This window comes from Bactrocera tryoni, chromosome 5, assembly GCF_016617805.1.
Source record: "Bactrocera tryoni isolate S06 chromosome 5, CSIRO_BtryS06_freeze2, whole genome shotgun sequence".
Lineage (NCBI taxonomy): Eukaryota > Metazoa > Arthropoda > Insecta > Diptera > Tephritidae > Bactrocera > Bactrocera tryoni.
This window is the reverse complement of record NC_052503.1, coordinates 57,578,873-57,601,723: the sequence shown is the minus strand read 5'-3', so window position 1 is coordinate 57,601,723 and position 22,851 is coordinate 57,578,873. Positions and strand designations below refer to the sequence as shown.

General features: G+C 35.5%; 1 protein-coding gene across 9 annotated transcripts in view; it reads left to right on the top strand.

Annotated features, from left to right (window-relative positions):
• Positions 1 to 22,851, top strand: part of LOC120778691 (hemicentin-1) — a 532,407-nt gene that overhangs the window by 317,818 nt on the left and 191,738 nt on the right. For 8 of the 9 annotated variants that reach the window (XM_040110644.1, XM_040110643.1, XM_040110645.1 and 5 more), the window contains exon 1: positions 2,231 to 2,347. The exons of the other annotated variant lie outside the window; for it this stretch is intronic. The gene's annotated coding sequence lies outside the window, so the exon portion shown is untranslated. Of the gene's footprint in view, positions 1 to 2,230; positions 2,348 to 22,851 lie in introns of those variants that run through there. 9 annotated transcript variants of the gene reach the window in all.

Genomic DNA, 22,851 nt, shown 5'->3' with positions numbered 1-22,851 from the left:
TATTATTTTTAAGAGGAGGCGTCCCTAGAATTAAATCCATAGACTTAATATTCATAAGATTTGTTTTTCAATTACGCAGTTGTCGGAAAGTATTTTTCGGGAAATATACCGCTTTGAATAACGTAAGGGCTGTATGTGTGAAAATATATTTTGGAAAAAAATACACTAAAATAACTTTACTTTTATTGTCACTTTTAAAAATAAGCTTCTTTGGAACCAAACAATAAAACTATGGGCACACTATTTCATTGACATTTAATAGGGCTTAAGCAAAGTTTTTTTCATCTTACACGGTCTAGAGCTATTGTTTTTGTGTCATCCCGATTTATATTTTATGTTAATGTTCAGCTTTAGATCTTAGGGACTTAATCGTTCCATGTCACGAAAGAAGTCGGAAAAACTCTATAATGTAATATGTTTGGTGACGAATGCTTCGTAACCGTAATATATGGTGTTAATCCCAAATACAAGTTGGGAGCATGTGTCAAGTTTTCACAACCTCACATTTTGCACTAACTTATTAAATTTATCTTAGGTAACAAAAGGTCTTACCAACCGAGCATAGAGTTTAGCAAGTGAAACTTGACATGTGATATATGCTTCATTCCCATCCAAAGATAATATTACTTGTATATTGTGAAAAAAAGGATAAACATACTTTTGTATAAAGAAACGTAGTGCTCGAACTTTGATGACTTTAGCAGACATACATACGTCCAACGATAAATCGGGGACAATTGATGCCTTGGAACAGAATATACGGCTCATTATTTCTGGCATATGGCCCAAATTGCTGAAAAAGTGGTCGAAAATTGGGCCCCTCATCTCGAATATATTTGAGCCAGCCACAGCAGTCATATGCCCCAAATCTTCCTAAAAATGCTGGCATCATAAAGCTAAATTCATGCACGTAACATTAAATTATAAGCGTTTTATTCCTTCCTAAAAACCGCATGCCTAAAAATCACCTTCTATATTCGATTGCATCCTTTTTATAGCAAAAAATCAAAAATCAAATTATAGCGAAAAATGGAGAGACTACTGATTCGTTATTTGAAATACAGACTCCTCTTAAACATAGAAGCAATTTCATTCGAATAAATATATTTACGAATGAACGAAATGAGAATTGAAATTCACAGTCAAACACAAATGGATCGTTTGCTCTAGCTGTTTTGACGCTCGTTGGAGAGTGCGGCTTGAAATTCGATTTGCTCTCATCACAAATATTTGCTGTTATTTATATTTTTGCTACTGTTGGCCACTTGTCGCACAATTGCGTTCACATTGTCTTTGGCATGTCGGCCAATTTCTGTTTGCGACAGCGCTCCGTTGATTTTGCCATCATGGCTTTTACACATATGTATATACATACATACCAGTGCGTTTGTCACTTGGCTGCGTTGCGGCAGCAAACAGCATACATAAGTGGCAAGAGCAATGAAGCGGCAACATTTACACTAATAATTTATGAGCACGGCAGAGGCGCTTTCTCTCTGGGCCATTAGGGCGCTTGAGGCAAACACTCAGAGAGAGCGCGTTTCAAAGGCGGGTGTGTGTGGCATTTGTTTAGGGGTTGCTGACTGTTTGTTGTCGCCTTTGCTTTTGACTGTTTCTCTTCGCATGGCTTGCCATTATTTATTCTACAGTTTTGAAGCGTTTTTCGCTTAACCCTCGTCCGTTGTCGTCTTGCCACACACTCATTCATGTTGCCAACAGTCAGTGACTTGTACAATAAAAGCAACAAACGGCAGCGAACAATTCACAGCGAGTGTCAGCAGCCACTTGCCACCAATTCTCGACGGCCGTCTGCTGACACACCGTCGCACATACGTCGACGTCGACCTGCCGTTCGTCTGTCCAGCCATTCAACTACGGTTGACGACTATCGGCGACGGCAGGCGAGCTGTATCTTATTGTGCTGGGTTGTGTTTCGTTTTGGCCAACTGTTGTGCGCGCTCCTTTTGCCGTGTTGTGCTTCCGCTGTCGCTTGTGTTATGCTCCGACAGCGAAGCGTGTTTGTGGCAGCCGCCAGCCAACAGGCAGTGCAAAGGCAGCCAGCCAACGTCAAGTGGATTTCATTTCAGTTTCATTTCAAACGTCGTGCGGTGTTCAAGTATGTTGCGGCGCGTCTCTACCGCTTCTTCGAGTTGAATTTCATTTTAAACGCGTCCGTTTTCAATTCTCTTGCATATACATACATATGAACACACACTCATAAACTTTTGAAAAGCATTTCATTTTCAAAAATAAAAAATACCGTTATTGTACGTATATTGCTGTGTGTATAACGACAACAGCCGGAAACCGTTGCGGTCAAAAGGAAACGAGAAGCAACAATAAAAAAGTAAATTAAACACAAAATATAAAGCTTTTACAAAAATAAAATTTGATTTTCACGAATCTCCGAATTTTATGCGACACAAGTGGAAAAGTAAATCGTAAATTTTGAAATCTTCTGGTAAACCCACACATTTCTGCACTCCCTGATTTGGATTCGAAGACGGAATATACCAAAAGTGTGTTCAGTTTTATGTGAAAAGAATATTGTGCAAAATATGCTCGGCGTAAAAAATTGGGGCCAAAGTTAATTTAAGAATATACATTTGTGAGCAACAAAAAAAAAAAAAGAAACAAAAACAAATTAGTACATGTGACATAATTTCAGCGAAATAGCAACAAAAACATAATATTTGAATCCAAGAGGATGTATTTTTAATCCATATGTTTTAAACAAAATATTTATTAATTTAAATAAATTAAAAATTAAATGGTGTTTACAATAAATAAGCATTCGGCAGAAAACGGATGACTGTTAAATAAAAAAAAAATTATATAAATAATTCCAATCGCATAACCAAGTTTATAAGTTTTACAATTTTATTGCTTCTGGCACTTTTTTATTTCGCTGAGATCAAGCTACTTAATTAAGTGTTTTATTTGTGAAATAGTATTTGATGAACGAACGAAATGTTCTGATTAAGGATCACCTACTTAGGTTGGGTCCAATAAGGATATTTAATTGATTAGAGACTTTAAAATCCTATATCAATACCTATAGGAAGGATCGAATATAAAAAATTGTTATAATAGTTTATTTCTTCCTATCTAGATTAAAATTTTATTCAACTTACTAAAAACAAGAAAAAACGCTAAAGCGTATACTCAGATGAATCAGTTTGTATGTCAGCCATATGCTATAGTTGTCATGTCATGGAGAGAAGGACGTAGGCAAAATCTCAGATCGATATCTGAGAACGTGAGGATCAGCTCGTTTACAAACAAATCTAGTATCAGGTTGTCAGGTTGTAATATATCCCCTTCAGGGTACAACAAATAATAAATTTAATAATTATTAATTAAGGAAAATAAAACACTTTCTGTCTTCAATTTTAAATTGATATAAATATTGGTTGTCAAAAAACTCTTGCGGTATTTTCGCTATTTGGCGTTGAAAGCGCGTAGTTCTAGTCGCATCGGGTCATGCTATACCTTTTTGGAAAGCACATTTCACGCGCTAACACGTGTTTGATTGATTGTCGTTTCTTTTAAGTCGTTCGTGAGTTATAGCGTCGCAAACATGGAGCAAAATAAAGAGAAACTACGGCATATTTTACAGTACTACTACGATAAAGGCAAAAATGCATCTCAAGCCGCCAATAAAATTTGTGCAGTTTATGGACCCGATACAGTTTCCATTTCCACCGCACAACGATGGTTTCAACGGTGTAGAGGTGGTCGTAGATGCGCCACGCTCCGGAAGGCCTGTCGTCGAAAATTGCGATAAAATCGCTGAATTGGTCGAAAGAGACAGGCACAGTAGCAGCCGTAGCATCGGTCAAGAGCTGGGCATGAGTCATCAAAAATTCATTTCAATTGCAATAAAAAAAAATGCAATAAATATACTGCAAGACTTTTTTGACAAACCATTATATATCCTGCTCAAAGAGACGTGAATTTGACTTGATTTAACCAAGTGTGTGGTATGGTAATCACATACTTTTCGCTTCTTACAATATGCACGATATACATAAGTATATTGAAGTGAGTATATATACACTGCTGGTCAATAGGTCAACCATTTGGACGGTCTTTAATCGATTGCGTCCTTCCATGCCGCGTATGACGTAAAACTGTGTGAGCATATATAGCGATCATAAATCTGAAATAGACGTAAACGCCAACTATAAAGCAAAATAAATTATAATTGAAACAAGCTGTGCTAAAACACCGTAATAGATTTCAAAATAAAATACAAATAATAACGCATTCCTTTGACTTAAGTGACTGAGACAACTGGGGAGAATACAATTCTGAGAGAATTTTATTTCTAACCATTTTGTGTGTGATTTTAAAATATGAAAAAAATATTAAGATATAATTATAAAGAATGTAAATCAGCTATTCCTTTCAAAAACTTCCTGTTCAAGAAATTATTGCACTGAAATTTTCGACGCAGATACTGCGTTATAAGGATCAAAAAAATAATACCAACAAAAATTATATGTTCATGGTCTTCATACCATAACGGTGAATAATCGAGTTTTTAAGTTAACCTAATTTCTAAATCACATTTTGTTGTTAGCTATCATAATTTTGGGAGTAGCTACAAAGGATTACAGATGAAAATCCATATAAGATAGTATTTTGTAGCTTTCGAAAGCGGTATTACCGTACAATATTCGGCCTCAATTAAAATACAAATTATATTAATTGTTTGTTCGATTTGAAGTTCTCTACTTCCGCTTCGGTGACCCTAATACAGCCTGCTGATGTGCCTACTTGTTTAAAAGCTTTTACGGGCAATTGACGTATTTTAATGGCATGTCTCCTCCCAACAAAAATTCATTCGAAGAAAAAACCAACGAACCTACGGATGAAAATCACGCACTTAGCCCACTTGTAAATTTGCCTACAAGGAAAAGCGAAAAATCTAATGAAATAAAAAATTATAGCATAAAAAAGAAATATCTAAATTAAACAAGCAACAACACCTACACAAAGAAAATCCAAGTGACCTCATAGTGAAACCGTCAAGTTGGCAGAAACAACAAAAGCAAGCGGAAAAGTGCACGCCAATCGAAAATGAAAAGCGACGACGATAATATTTTTGCTAAATATAAAATATTTCGTATAAAGAGAACAACTTTGCGTATTTCGATTATTTAATTTCTGTATTTTGATTTTTCGCTGAGCGGCTGTGAACTACACAGAGGACATATATTTAATTTGGCTGTCGAGTTTTATTTTCAAAAGTGTGTCATGCCTACACTCTTATTACTCATGCCTCCGCTATCTACTTTTAGTAGGCGGGCATTGAATATGTAGAAGTTGGAATTTGGATTTCGAAATTGTTGGCGATATTTACTGTTATAACTGAAAATATTAATTAATATTATTAACTGTATAGAATAAATAAATAATTCTGTTAACAAAATTAAATAAATTTTCTTAAATATATTACACTTCGCATTGTTTATAAAGGGCGTTTCAAAATTAACGCAAAATTGAAATTAAATAGAAGACACGGTCTCTAGTATTTCGATGATAATTTTTAATTGAATCTTAAAGTACGTCTTATCTTTCTTGGCGTATACACCGCTTACGCGGTTTTAACGGAAAAGGGCCCAACAGCTTAAAATATATACGATAGGGTTTATGGACGAACATATCGGACTAATGGTCTCCACGACTTTCTATATACACACGGACTAGTTTTCTGCATAAATGTAGCTGAATTTCATTGATGCAACGTTGAACCTTGTCGTAACAGACTTGAGATTTTAAACAACGCTATAACAAAACAACTAATGATTACCAAAAATAGAGGCGTTTCACGACCTTTTTGTTAAAATGACATATGTATAGGCCATATCACCCAATTTCGGCAAAAAGAACTGGGAACGACAATTTTGCGGATTTAAAAACCCATCAAAATGAAAATTTGCTTCATCCCTTAGGATGATTTTTCTCGAAAAATCAGCATACATTATTTCCTTAAATTTAAAATATTGTTCAATAATGAAGATATGTTGCTTTATCGTGAATGAGCTTAAACTCTCAGCTGTCACTTTTTTTTGTCAAGACTTTACCACACTCGACGCCCGCAAATTTAAATCTATCGTCAATTTTGGAACATTTATTTAATGTTCAGGAATATAGTACGATATTGTTGGAAGAGAGTCCTGAGTTCATTATTGAATCCACGATTCGATGTGAATTCTTTCTTTCTCTTTGTATCTCTTCCATACACTCTATACTGATTTATGACTTTTGGATGAATTGCTGAGATTTAGAAAATTCTTTTCGTTACAAATTTTCGTTCTCCAATTAAATATATGGTATTTATGAGTCAAGACTACAAAGATAGACCATATTCAAATATCTGCTAGGACCTAGATATATGATAACATATAAGCATTCATAAGACAAAAGTTTTCATTCCTGATGTCAATAGTCTATACTCCTCTAACTCGATATAAAAATATATATGGTAGGCAGTGAACTTATAGTAGAAATCAAGATAAAAAAGAGAACACCTGTGAGAATTTGAGAAACAGTTACAAATTGAAGCGAGTGTCAGCACATTGTCGGATCAAAATGATGGACTTCACTTATAAATTATCAAGGCTATGATTTTATCCACTTTGAAGACCAAGAAGTTTTTCTTTGCCGAGACGAATTGTGGCTAAATGGTTGGATATGGAACGCAACAGGAAGAAATGTAAAATTGGCAAAAATTAGCCTCTCTAGATAACCAGTTGTTAGGAAACATCTCGGAATCTGTCGAATAAGCATCGAAATATGCATTTTCGACAAGAAAAGCTAAAAATTAGAATCAAATTTAGAACTCCACCATGTGTATGCAAATCCGTTTTTAATTAAAATTTCTCTTCTGCTTAGATCCAAGATAGTATATTTCTTGGTAGAAAGATCTTGCCAAAGTTGTTTAGATAATAAAATACTATCCCATATGTGCCACAGAGATACTTAAAATATTTTAGGTCCTTGTGTCACTGATGCAACTGTACTCAAGTTACTTAAGAATCCGCTAATATTGGAAAGTCATCATGGTCATTGCGAGGGCAGTTATGCAAAGCCCCTAAACTTTTATTTTATACTTTATATTTTTTCAGTTTATTAAGTCATTAAGTTTTCCCTTCGTGCTAATACTAAAGAATCAACGTGCATAAATTTCACTTAAACGCAACAAAGCTACAGAAGTTCAGAGTTTCTAACAATACACATATACCTACATGCACGTATGCTTGAGTGTTCTTATAATTCGCCATTAATGCCAGAACTTGCAACTGTCGAGTCTGGCTTACCTAGCGAACAGTAAAAATTGAAGCCGAACGCATTCTTCATACAATTTAATTGTAAGTACACTTTGTTTGCTGATTTCCTAAACTCACTGACTAACTGTCTGACTGCTTGTCGGCTAAAGAGAAAGGGGAACTTTTAATTTACGCTTCGCTGGCCACCGGAAATTCCTTTAATGACCAAACAATACCATACCAGAATGAAAAAAACCAAGTAAAACGAAACAAGTATTGCTTCCTACCACACAGTCTGGCGTGGTACGCACTGGAAGGGTGAGAACTAATAAAAAAGAACGCAAATGGTTGTAAAGCTGTAAGGCACGTAACGGCCAAAATGTTTCGTTCACGCTCAGAAGTTTAGGCTGTTTTGCCTCTACTAATACAAAAGCAGCTTACAGCGCGTGTAATGAAAAAGTTCGTACGCTTAGGAAGAGAGTGAAGACAGCGCAACGAGCCAGAAGCCTGAGCGTAGAGAGTGAGTGCGGAAAAGCTGATTGTGCTTGTGACGCGTTGCCGGGGGAGATTTCGATGCGGTTTTTGTGGCGCCTAAGTCAAGTGCGTTCTTTTTTTGTTGCTGAGTGTGCGTGTGCATGTGAGCAGGCTCATGCATATGTGGTGCTGTTTGGGCTGTGGTGGCACGTCTCGTAAATTTGCAACGCAACGTTGCATTTTATTATTCTATAGGCCATTTTACACAGCCGACTTTCTCGCAAACATACATATGTATATGTGAAGTGTACGTATGTATGCGTCTGTTGCTGCCAGAACTACTATTATGACTAATTCTAATGTTGTTTTATTTATTTTTTCGGTTGATATACTTTTGTTGCTCTCGTGCTCCTTCTGCGACGCGAGCTGTTGCCTCTCGGCATCAACGGCACTTAGGCAGAGGCGAGAGTTGCATGTACGATATGCGAACTCGGCTTTTGCTGTTGTTTTATTGCGCTTCAGCGGCAGCAATATACACATTGTTGCGTAATTATCGCGAGTAAAGATGATATGAGTGCGTGTGTCTGTGGTGGTCCGCCAGACAGCGGCCCTAAGCCCTACCAAATCGCTATTAGTTGAAGACAATTTTACAGCGTTTAAATGAAAATCCAATAAAATTCAGCTTAGCATTTTTGAAATTGTGAATTATGCGCATGAGCGCACTTGTAAATGCCGCGGATGAAGCATGCTTGTGGGCGCACGGATTGAAGCATGACATGCACGCGGCAAATTAGGGATCCAAATTTACAAATGCGGATTTCGAGCATAAAGAGGATATTGGCTAAAATAAAAGTACCACCAGCAAAAACTGAAATAAGAATAATAACAACAACATTAAGGACAGTTGTAGCTAAGTGCGCACGAATGCGATTATTGAGCATAAATTACCACTGACAGCTGACAAAAGTTAAGATGACAAGCGAGCATTTGGCGAAAAGTCAGCGAACCAAATAACCAGCTAACAAACCAAGTCGATGCGAAAAGTTTGAGTTCGGAGGAAATGTGAAATGGCAGCCATAAAATTGGAATTATACCGCCTGCTACTCGTTTGTAATTTAAACGAGCAACCAATTATCTTCATGATAACAAATAGTATTTACTTTTTAAATGCATGCATGCCTTTATATGTCCATCAAGCAGAGATGACTCCCATAAAAGTAGTAGTTGATATTCATCTCGAAAGTACAGCCTCCCGCAGAGAGGTAGGCATCCATCCGATGGCAGAGCGGCAATAGAAAACGACAATTCGTTTTTTGATTTGTTGCTGTAATAGCTCATATCAAAAGCAAAGAAAACTTGAATACCTTAGAGCTTTTAACAAAGTTCACTCTCGCGATAACATCATCTGACGGCTCAGAAGCCGGAGCTCCGTCATCTACAAGTGTCCAGCTCTCAAAAAATTTTTGACTGCCTCAAAAAGCTCAGGCGCCGCAAGAGATTTTTATCATCAAAGTTTTGGCACCAAAAATAACCGTTGTTCCGACTGTGTAAATCAGATCCTCTAATTAACTTATTCAAATAATTTCTGTGTCAAGCATTGCAGCAAGTAGGCGTCACAAGTTACACATCACGACTGATCTCCCGCAACTAACTACTGTGTGAATACAAAAGCTAAAAAATATCTGCAATAACTTATAACCCTTCTATTTAAAAAAAATGTGTGGTGAACAAAAAATTTTTAATAATTTTTATTTCTGATCTAAAGTTCTATAAAAATTTCGAAAACCATCTCGCTATAAGAGCTTTTTTTATCAGTTCTGCATGTTGTTGTTGTACACATGGTATTCACCAAAGTTAATTTTATTATTTTGGAAATTCTATTATAATTATATATGTATGTATATATATATAGCTGGTGGCATATATGTGAAAATAAATTCAAAATATTCACAAGAATATCAACCAACTAGCACATGTACACACTTTTGTACATATGTAAGTGTGCATACACAAGCATGTGTTACAAAAATGTTTTTTTTATTTAGTGCCATTAGTCGCCAACAAATGCGTGACATTGAAAAAAGTTTTGTAGGTTTGTACAATGTATTTATGAGGCACCGAAAGCAGCGACTACCGTTAGTTTATATGTGAATTTCTTTCATTCGGCCGCGACCACATGAAAGGTGTCTAAATTTAAAAGCATTACAAAATCGTTTTGTGATTTGGAAAAACAGTCTAATGAACGCATAAATTTCACACATCGCTGTTGTTGCTGCTGTTTTTGTTGTATTTGAAAAATATTTATATGCAAGCATTAAAGAAATGGAAATGTGCGCGTAAACAAACAGCTTGAAAAACAAATAATGAATAATTGATTTGGGCATTGTTGCTCTGCTGGCGATGTGTTTAACAAATGCCGTTAACAACGCATACAAGGTTTAGCTGGAGCTGCGTTCAATTTATTTCTGGTAACATTTTTGGATACTTTGCCCGAAACACATTCCTTTGGTAAGTAATGCGAATAATATCAGAAATATTTTTTTAATTGTAAATTATTTATAAAAAATAATTTATTTTTTCTAGTAATTGTTGGTAATAGTCTCTGCTGCAGAATAAAGAAGTATTTTTTTTTAATTTAACTTTCACACTCTTTTTTTTATAAATTTAATAAAATAGTTTTTCGGGAATAAAGTTATGTAAAATAATTTAGAATGGTTCCGGCGGCTAACAACTCTAATGTGCGTCTGGAAAAATTGAGAATATACTAGGTGTGAATCGAAAAATGTTTGCAAATTTGTATTTAATGCGACTCACAATTCGGCACAGTTGAAATGACATTGAAACCATCCAACTATAAAAAACTAGGTAGAAATATTTTAAAAGAGTTTCTGTGTATGTTTTTTATTTTTGTTTGGTTTTCAATAATATTTTCTTTCGAATGTAATTTCAAGAGCTCCTCATGATAATTGCTAGTAAAGAGCTTTTAATTGACGATGTTCTGCTTTAACTTACACATATACATAGGTACATATTAATTAAACAGTAACATTTAAGACGATGACAAGTAAACTTAAATTTTTGAAATGGTGATTTGTCGATAACAGCAAGGAAAATTTAGTCGAATTGGAGTTAACATGGTAGCTATAATTTTATGAATAAGTAAAATATTTAGAAGTGTTTGCCACTTAGCAAAATGTTAAATTAAATAAAAAAGTTATTAGAATAAAGTACATACATATATCCACAGAGCGGCAATTTCATTTTGGGGAAAAAGAAAAAATCGCACGGAACCAAATCTGGTGAATTTATTGCGCTTTTGGCTTTTAATTCGGTCATAATGATGGCTCGATGCGATGGTGCATTGGGTAAAATTTATGAATTGTCTTTACACAATTCCAGTCGTTTTCGATGGATGTTCTCACGCAAACGTGTCAATACGGCCAATTAGAACTCCTTATTAACCGTCTATCTCTTTGTAAAAAATTCATGATGCACCAAACCACGAATATAGAAAAAAACCAATGAGTATCACCTTGAATTTTGTTCGGCTTTTACGTGGCTTTTTTGGGTTTGGCCGTTTTTCCCCTCAATTCCGAAGATTGTTGACTTTCCACTTCAAACTCATAAGCCCATGTCTTGTCGGCAGTTATAATAATCTCCGTAAATGTAGGATCTGAATTAGTTCGATCATGCATGTATAAAGAGACCTGTTTATGGCATTATTTCGAAGAAACTTCAGCTTTATCGGGAAAAGCCGAGCTAGAACGCGTTTCATACCCAAAAAATCCACCAAAATCATTCGAACGGACTCGCGAGAGACGTTGAACTCGCAACGCACTACTGAGGTGTACCGACTTAAGCTTAAGGTGCTTTTTTGTAGCAATGTACATTAGTTTTGCATTGCAATTTGAACTGTTGGTCATTATCGGCATCTTTTCTTTCTATGTTATCTACTGCGTTCACATAGAGTAATTTCAATTTTCGGTAATTCGGTTAAATTCAATGTCCTCAAATTTGTATACAGGTCTTTTACGATGTTTTTTATCAACATACAATAAGTGGTAACTTATAGTTATACTAGCATTAGATTCGGTCACGCCTTGCTGTGGCTATGGTACTAATACTACTACAATAAACTATTTTATTGCCGGTATAAGAGTCCAAAGGATTGTTTTCTTAATAATATTTTTTGCATTTTGAATACATTATGTTTAAAAAAAATATATTTTTGAAATATTTTGACTTCAAACATTATATAAAAACGTATAAACTCTCTTATCTTTCTAGTAAGTAACATTATAAAAAACGCTTAAGAGTCTGTTAACAAAAAAGAGAAGAGAAAGACCAAATTTGAGCAAATCATAATAACTTTTAATATTAACAAAATATGTTCGTAAATATGTATGCCTTCAGGTCATAAAAATGTACTGCATATTTCGAATGCCTTTATCACTGTCTTTAGATGACCCAAAAATTCAATTATTCTAATCGCCTTAAAATATGCTGCGCTTGAAATTGAGTTTTAAATATTCAAAAGAAATTGTATTTAGTTTTAACTGTAGTTTCTTCAGCATGTGCAATGGAAAGTAAAGCGGAAATGTGAGTTGTCATTTTTAGCGAAACAAGAGAATCGTTTAGTGCAATTTGTAGCAAAGCAGTTGAAGTTGGAGAGTTGGTGGATTGGTGAATCGGTGTTGCTGCTGGGCAGTTGGCTAACTCCAACGGTACTTTAAACAATTGTCAACGATGATTGTGAGCTTCAATTTCTTTTTTCTTCTTTTTTTGGCTTTCTTCTATGCTTTTTCGCTTGTTCTATTTAATTCTTTTGTTTTCAACTGCCAAGAATGAAGTGATTCTAAAGCATACTCAGGAGGGAGGGGTTAACTTGACGTCGAATGCAAGGCCGCAAAAGACAGCAAAATAATAACACAACAGAAGAGGAAATAGAGACGGAAAAGCATTTAGCTTATAACAATGGAAAAATTAAGGCGAATTTTTAGCAAAAACGAAAACAAAATAGACAGAAATGCAGCAAAATGAAATGAAAAATTTAGACAATAGCCACAACAGCTAAAATTATTCCCAAGCTGCGACCAATGACCAAGACCGGTGGCGCTGACCGCGCTGTGAATCGTTTATTTTCTAAACAGTTGGTTTGACAATGGTCGGCTTCAGGGGAATGAATGCGCGTGTGAAGCGCTGCGGCATTTGTAATTTCGCTAAAATGAAGTTTACTTGGTACTGACATTAAATAAATCGTTTTTGATGAATCGTGGATTGAGTGTGCGGCGGTGAGAAAGAAAAAAGTGCGTTTCCCTTCACGCTCAATTGTTGGAAAATTTTAACTTTCATTAGTGTCAATAGCTTTCTGTAATTCTAACTGTGTTTTTGTTCATTTTTTTTTTTGTTTTGGTTACACTTTTTCAATAATCTTATTATAAACGAATATGCCCAAGTTATAAAAATAATAATAAATTACAAACAAAAATTAGCTTCCATCTTGGAGTTGAGAACCCATAACAATTATGTGCAATAAACTGTCAATATGTCATCGTAAAAGCAAAAAAAACGACTTCGTTCATTCACGTCAACACCAGCCATTACACTTTCCGTCGAATACGTTGCAAAAAATAACAGATTCATATAATTCTCATATAATTCAGAGCCCTATTTTTTAGATAAACTTTCTTTTGTGATTTTCGTTCCTGTAGAAGAGCAAAGAAACGGGCATAAACACAAAATTATTTTCAAACTAATATCTGTACGCATTGATAATTTTTTAATGTAATAAAATAAACAGGCATAAACAGAAAAGGAGAAAAAGAAAACTATTTTTGAGGAAGGTGAAATGCTGTCGATTAGCGATGGTCAAGAATTGGCCCTTGTTTTCGCTTAAGTTTTACTGTTATTTCATTTTGTTAGCTGCAAGCGATTTCTGCAACCAAATCAAATGTGAAATATTTCAGTAGCTATTCAATATACTAGAAATTGGAAATCACCCAAACTAAATGTTAGGGTTCAAAGGCGAAAACTATGCGCTGAATGGCGAATTCATTCGCTGAAGACAATAAAGGATTCAAAGCCGTAATACAAATAAACTATTTGGAAAAATATTTAAATTGCTCAAAAGTTAGCAACCCGTTAGACAAACATATCTACATATATATACACTTGTATATACAAATGTTCGTATCTTTTTTAACCGCTTTACGATTTTCTCGCTGAAAAGCGCCTAAAACCAAAGAACGGCAACATTTCACGCTTTCGGTTGATTTTTGAAACTTTTTAACATTTTTGAAGGCCCTTTGTATAGATAAATTTACTTTGTATATGCGTATGTATGACGAGAGAGCAAGCGATTGGACAGCTTGACTGAGACAGAAGAGTGCGACGCCAGTGGCGTATCGAGACAAACGATCGTTGGCGTATTTTCAATTAATTGTGCGCCGACTGTGCTCATTCTTATATTCGTGCGTTTATTTTATTTCGCTGTCGGTTCTCAATAAACTATTTTTCAATTTAGAAAGTTTTTTGCGCCCATTGAAAGTTTTCTTTTTAAGGTTTGTGCTATAGGCACACGCGCACGCGAAGGAAGTTAGATGCCGAAGCCATGAGAAGCGGATTAAAACATTTTTTAAATATTTACAAAAGTATGTTGTATATATTTATAATTAATTGCATAGTTTAAGGTACTTAGGTACTGTCTTAGATGTGCGAACAAAAGTTTTACGGCCTTAAATTCGTGGTAGCCAAGTAGAACGGAGGATTGTTTGCTTTCCTAGACTGGAGTGTTGACTAAAAAGTTGGTTGACCTTGACAATATGACGAAAATACTGGCGAACAGAGCCAGACAGAGGCTGCGAAGCAAATGTCTAAAAGATTAGGATAAGGTGGTGAACTGCTAAGGACAGGTTTGAAATATTTCGGTATTATGTTAGTATATAGTAGGCCACTCTGGTGCATTTATAGCTCGCTTCAATAAGATCTTTTATTAGAATCATGCCTCCACTGTTGGTTAAAAATATTCGCAAGCTGGACTAGACAAACAGCTAGCACACTAATTATTGAATTGTCGTATATTAAAAGATTTTTTTTGAAGTCTAATTACAACTGGTCATTCCAAAGTTGTAAACAAAACGATCTTCAGAATTTCGGCTAGATTAGACATATAAAAAAACTAGTAATATTGATGACCGTGAAACAAGAAAATAATATTGCAGATGAGTAAAACTCCACCTAGTGAGAGTAATTACTAAGTAATTATTCCCAAATAATAATAGTTCCTAAAATATTAAAACATTATGTTGACGAGTGCTTTCATGATTGAGCCCATAAGCCTTAAAAAGATTTGAGAGCTTTAGTTTTGCAGCAGATACAAAGCGAATATTTTTTTGATGCTAACCAAGTAGAAGCAGCAAACGATGTCTCGATAGTTCTAGTTTGCGTATGCACTATGACTTGAAAACGTAGCCTTTCATGCATAAATTTAAAGAGCCATACTTATCTTTTAATAAGCTTAACTTAACGCGTCAGTGCTCGGCATGTCTGCGTTTTCATCATAAAATATGAGTAAATGTCATGTCCAACGCTATATATGTATAAACTCAATATAACGCGCACTTCATAGGACGAGGCCTTTAATTATTTGTATTGACCCAAGCAAAAACGCATGAAACTATGCAACATGTGAACATGATTTATATGCAGTACCTCTACAAAAAAAATCAACAAAAAATGGTGTTCACAATACTTTTTTGTTGGCTTCTAGCTGTGTAGAAGTGACACAATGGAAACCTTTCTGCTCGCCATATCGAAAAAGAGTTTTAGTGGCGACCGCAACAAAAGTTTACGCTGAAATATTAATAATAAAAGCAATAAAGAGCGATTTGTTATCTGCAGCGTTGCGGCATGTTTTTAGGCGCTTTTTCCATGTCCCGTCTATTATTTTTTCTATTTGTTTTGGTGAGTCGCGGTGGTCAGCAGTGTTGATGAAATGAAAATCTCACATTGTTTGCCCACTGTCTGTTCGCGCTTTGTCGTGTCGCCGTCTGTGTTCCCATACCCACTAGTTCTTTACATGAAAATTAATGTTTTTTATCAATATTTGACTTACTATTGCTTGCTTTTCGACCGCTAGGTCGAGACTTGCCATATTCCATTTACATAAAAATACATGAGTCCTCACATATGACTCAAGGTACAATATGACTATTGGTGGTGGTGGGTGTATGAGTAAATTGTCTGTCTGTCCTCGGAATATTGTGCTATTGTAACATAAGTTCAAATATTTAATTTCTCACTGCATTCTGCTACAGTCGCTGTCTGCGCTTTAGTCTCCATATATGCTTGAATTTCCATTTTGCGATGGATCTAGGAAGATATACATATAAACCGCTGTTAGGGTATTATAGTATCAGCGCCACCTTGAGTATTTCTGCATATACACACATGGTCAAAATAATAAGTACATACGCCCGTGGAACATTCAATGACTAATGAATTTTATTTTATTCATGTTTAAAGTGAAATAATATCATATTTCATTTCATATATGACTTAAATAATAAAAATAAAGACATTTGTAATAATAGTTGAAATAGAAACTTAAATTTCTAGCAAATAATAAAAAGACTAAAAAAATGGCTGGACAAAATAATAAGTACATCAGGTAACTGTGAATGAAAAAATGTATTAGTTTGAGTTTTCTGTCTTCTTTTTGACTTTTATTTAGTTCTTTCATCAGTATCTAATACATCTGCCATTATTTTCAATTCCTTTTGAGATTCGTTTTGGCATACTGGAGATAAGTTTGCGGCACGTATCAATTGTAATCTCATACCAGGTTTTTTCAACAAAATTCTCTGATTTGATCCTTATTTTGGAACGATTGCTACCCAATCTGTTTCTTTAGCTCCCCCCAAAGGTTTTCAATTGGATTCAAGTCGGGAATTGACACAGTCATATAAGAGAACTCACACCATTGTCCTGGAACCAATCTTTTATCAACGTCGAAGTATGATTAGGATCATTATCCTGCTGAAATTTCCATATTAGTGGCAAACTTTCCTCAGTATACGGCAACATCGAAGATATGAAGATTTCGAAGACATCTTTTTATTGAAACCTAATCATGGTGCCTGATATACGATGTATTGGTCCTACACCATACCACGAAACGCAGCCCCAGACCATTATGCTGCCGCCACCATGTTTAACGGTCTTTGTTGTAGACTGTGAATGCAATTCTTTGCCTTTCGGACGACGAACATTCCGTCAGGCATCATTCCCGAACAAATTAATTTTTGTTTCGTCGATCCACTTTTTTTGACCACTTGGGCCGGACGAATTTGCATGATTTTTGGCGAATTTTAATCTTATCTGTAATTTAGTTTTTTGCAATAATGGTATTCTTTTGGCTATCCGGGCAGGTAAATTCGGGGGTCATTCGGGAAGATATTATGCTACCAAATTCGGCTAATATTATCCTCGAAGATACCAATGGGTCCTTTTTACCAAGAGTGACGATACGGTTTTCCTATGTCTGTTTTGGGCATCCGCGAGTTTCAACATTCTTTTTTATCCTTAGGGCATTCCGCACGAAATATAATGAACGGCCTAATGTTTTAGCGATATTCCTAAGACTTTGGCCCTCTTTTATTAGGACTAAGGCGATGTCCTTTTCCTCCGCCCCATATATACATTTTTTTATTTTTTAATGAGTCTTAAACATAGAGCTATACAACCTAAAGAGCAAACCATTAAAATAAATCACCCGATTTGATGAAAATCTGAAAATAATTAACAATGTACTTATTATTTTGACCACTTAGAAAACGAACATCAACAATCAATTGCCACGCCCACTACAAAGAATTGATTCAGCATTTTCTTTTCACAATAAAAAGTACTACCATATCGACCCATAGTTGGCTATTTTGACCATATGTGTACCTTTCGAAATGGACGCAAAGTGGAGAGTGCGACATTTGCGTGGCTCTGCAGGCTTTCATCACGCGGGTCTCGAGAACAAGAACCTTTCCAGATCTGATACTGAAAAAACGTTATCTATGCTCGTAATATTTGTATATTTTTCTGGTTTTAATTTCACATAATCTATATTTAAACTATGGTAGAGCCTGCCTTTTTCAAAGCTTTCATACCTTCGCAATAGTTTTGGTTAACTTGAGAACGCTCATCGCGGCATATTTGCATTTGATACTGTTAGTGAGAAAATAAAAATTTTGCTACGGAATGGAAATAGAATATTTTTATATTATTTAACACACGCCATTTTGTTTCTTATTTCTTATTTAACACCGCTCAATTACAACACTGGGCGTGTATATCCCTAGACATTTTTAACAAAATATAGAAATGTGCACGAATGCAGGCAAAAAAAAGCCGGAATTCACAATTAAAAAAAATATTTTGAAAAACTTGTGTAAATATTCGGATGACTCGTTCTATTCGGCGCTGCATTAACCTCAAATCATCTAGTACACACGTTGCAAACATATCTATGTATGTGCGCTTATTGCATAAAAAATTTTGTCGTTCCAACATTCGAATTCGAAATATGCTAGCTACGTAAAGTAAAAAATTGGATTAAGCAATGTTGGAAATTTCGTAATCGCTGAAAAGTATGCAAAGCGATTTCCGTGTGCAAAAAATAGCGAGCGCTTAGTACGACAAAAAGAAAAAATACGATGATGCAACTATGGAATTCAGCGCCGGATAAATCGTTTAACGGTGTGCAAAACGATGATGTTATACCGATGCCGCGCTGTAAAATATGCAAACATTTTTAGGGCGAATTTTTTAGAACCCCATATTCGATTCGGAGTGAACCTTTTTATACTCTTGCAACATGTTTCTACAAAGTATATTAGGTTTGTTCACCCAACGGTAGCTGTAGACATAGATTATTGTTATATAGTATATACTTATATAAATGATTAGTATGACGAGATGAGTTGAAATCGACATGTCGGTCTGTCTGTCCGACCGGTTGCCTGTTTAAGCTCTAACTTGAGTGAATATCGAGATATCTTAATGAGACTTGGTACTGGTGTTCCTTGCGAAAGAAAGTAGAACTAGTTCGCGGAGAGGCGTAATCGGACCTCTGAGCTAGTAATCTCCTAAACCACTAAACCTACAACAACCAAATTCACCCAGAGTAAAAACTAAGAACTCCTACCGACAGCGTGAAAGTGGATAAAATCGGATGATAACCCCGAACATTCCTTATATAACGGTACTTCCTGGAGACGTTGTAGCACATATATCAGCCAACGTGTGAGTTGTTGTAATAAAATTGAGAGAGCGTGTTTTTCTACTAATGGTGCATCTCATGCTTGCAAGCTGCGAGATGTATGGAATGTTCGGGTATACCCGAACTTAGCTTTTCCTTACGTATGTTTGATTGCTCATATCGTCAGGTAAACTTAAAAACGAAATAACTTTGTTGGGCTGGAACAAGAAATTAGTGACTATTAGAACATTTAAAGTTTTCACGGCAAATCAAATTTCCACTTAGCCAAAATTTAGTAAGCCTTAGGAGCATCTGCCTGAATTTGCTTGTCATAAAACTTTATGCTCGCAGTTGATACATAAATATATAGCAAATCGTTCATAATGCTAAATGTTAACCGTATTGAGTGCCGACATTGGCTTTTTCTTCCCACCCCCCAAATATATGCTGTAAGCCAAGTCGTAGCGCCTAAGAGCTTTATCATTACCCCGTGATGCCTTCTCGCAATTCAGCTCCTACCAACCGCTGTGAAGAGTCGTAAAAAACTTGCTGAGTAACCACAAGAATGCGTGAGCCTTCGACAGGCAGTAATAATATATGAGCTGCTAATGCGCCTAAAAATAGGCGAACGCACGCACAAATCGCATATATTGCTTTGAATATGTGTGTGCGAGCGATTGTTTCGCAAATTACATTAAAATCCGTAGTGGCAATGAATTTTCGCCTTAGCAATAAAGTGATTTTACGTTTATAACTTTTTCTACGACACAAGAAAGCGAGTCAGTGGCTTGGCAGTGGCACACATTAAGGCGCAAACACAAACACTATATGGTCGTGTGAGTTCACCTGTGAGCAGCGCAAAGTAAAAGTGGCGCACATGTACTTTGAGTATGAGTCAATATTGTCGCCACTAACACCGCAAAGAATTGAGCTGCTCCTACAAATGGCTGTCCTCCCCTGATTTGCGAGTGAGATATGTAGTGTTTACAAACTTAATAAGACTAGGCTGAAGTCAACTTTTCGGGTTTGTATTAAAGTTTTCTGTTTGCAACATACTCCCAAATAAATATCACTCATATATGTTTGCGTGTGCTTTCTATGTCAAATAGCTTGACAGCAGTGCGTGACTTTTGCCAACGTCAAGTGTGAATTATAGACGCTTGTAGTACACATGCCACCAAATGACAGTATATTAAATACATATACATACACAAACACCCTGTATATGCTAAACCTATATTTAAGGGGAAGGAGAGGGAAGTGAAGAGCGAGCATTACGGAGGCAAATCAAGTTGGCGTTTGCCTTCGAGTTTGACATTTGACACTGCTGACACAGCTGCACAAGCGTCCAATAAATACAATATGTGGTGTCATTTTAGGCGCTCAGCCTCATCAGGCGCTGAGTAATTACACGACAAAGCAAAGCAAGTAAGCGCATTAAGCTAATTTGATTATGCCAGCGCATTAAAAGCACAAAGTCGTATTGTTTAATTAAAATTTGACAAGCGCAGTAATGCTCCATATTAAATCAAAATTGTCAGGGTAAATTTATTAAACAAGCATTGTGTCGCGCTAAATTGTGCAGATGTATTCTAAAATGAGTATAACTTTGAATATAATCCTTTGACCTACTCAGAAGCATAACACGGTAGTAAATTGTGTTTATCAGTGATATATTTAAGCGCAGAAGCTTCGTGAAACAATTACTGTGACTAATCTGTTGAGTCTTCCCCTCTTCGCAAAAGCAATGTATCCAACGAGCCTTGTTAAATTCTAAGATTGTGCTGGAAAACAGAGACAATGCATTTCCTGCATGAATATTCATATCCGAGAGTATGACTATTTCCACTGTTGATAGCTATGCATTGTAAATGTTTCGTTTCCCTGTCGCAGAAACTAAAGTTCTCGGAACAGTCTACATATATGTACCTATCCACGTTAAGTAGATGCCACTTAAGTTTAAAGGCGTTGAAGCAATTTTGAGAAGGGCTCATAAAGTCAAGCTGATAAACTGCATTAACCACGACTTAACTCTTAGAAATCTAAAGCTTAATTCGACGAATACTCCCAAAACTTTCTAGTGTTGCAAACATTGAAATCAAAGGTCTGCATGGTCAACCCCATTCCTTTCAACACATAATTCAGTGCGCTACTTTTTGTAATTGCGTTGCTGGCGTTATCAATGTGACGTGCAATTACACTATTTGCATTACTATAAATTTATCTGTTACGTCGATCTGCGAACACAATTGTCTACCTATCGATCGAAGCGGCGCATTGTTCGTGCTCACTTTGTTGCAACAAACGCCAAGCGTTCGCTTGCGTATGTATGATGAATTGCTTATGCGTTTTAATTCAGATGAATATTTAATAATCAAAATTTGTTTTTTTTCAATACATTTGGTTTACTAATTTTGAACTTCCTTGAATATTTACACTCACCAAAATGATAGTCCTAATTTTTATCTAAAAACTCTTGTTTCCACTTTTCCACCGGATTTCTTCACTTTACACCGCCATTTAAATATTAAAGGTTTGCGTTTATACGAGTATATACCTCTGTGTGAGATGATACATATATGAATTCTAAGTCATTTGATTTTTAAACACTTTTATTTGCTACTTTGTGGTTATTAAAATAAGTGGTTAAATTAATATATGTAATTGGTTATTATGCTAATTTAAAGCAGCGCGCGAGTCATGCGTTAATTAAATTAGGAATTTGTAATTCACAGTATGCATGATAAAATAAATAAATTGCTTTATTATTAGTAGATTATTGGCAAGGATTTAATATTCTTCTACCAATAGTAATAAAACCAAAGCGGAATATGAATTAATTGTGGAGTACAGCGCTTGGATTTTAAACGTAAGTATTATAGAAAGAGCAGTTCATAGATACAATTCAAAAACTCAGTTCAATCTGGTCTACTAATGATTACCAAGCGTGTTTCTTGGTAAATTTGTAAGAATGTTGTTGAACAAATATTTTCCACAGCACAAAATATGGGCTTCTAATAATTTTGAAATTACATATTAATTTTTTGGATCTAAAATTAAGTTTCAGGTAATGAATATCAGTATTCCGACTAATCATACTTACCCGTAGATAACCAGGACACTGATTTGTCCCTTTCACACTTATATGCAGGAAACGAAAATTGCTCGAACGGTATTCTGCTATCAGATAAGCTGCTCCAAATTTAAAAGTCCCCGGCATACCATAGTTTAACTTATAATCTCCCAAATTATTCAAAAACTACCATCGACAATGTGAAAATGAAAGAAATAGGACCTCAATCCCGCTCACTCTCCATATAAAGGTAGTGTTAAGCACTACTAAAAGTGCGATAATTCAATATCTAAATATGCCACAGACACTGTAAAAATGGACGAAATCGAACTGCAACGACGACAATTCAATCTAAATTTTTCCTTTTCAGTGTAAAAATCAAGAATTGATGAGTATAATGGGATGAAATTTTACCCAAATAATGCCTTTAGGATACACCAATTTCGCACCAAAAATTGTTCAAATCCAACAAAAACTGCTCAAGCCCCTAGGTACCGAATATTTGGACCGCAGAAAATATGTAATCGACTTCGGTCAATGTGTGAGATATATAATTGAAATTCAGGGACAATCCTTCCCTAACAATGGTATGACTGTGGGTCAAAAATATCATTAGCCCTAGGTGACTTTAGACCGCATATATCGGCCAACATGTGAGTTATCTCTAAGAAAATCAGAGAGTGTGTTTTGTTGGTACCATTGAATATTTTTGCTTAAAATGCATAATATTGGCGAAAACTTTACCTAGCCCCCATATAACAAACATATAACATCCG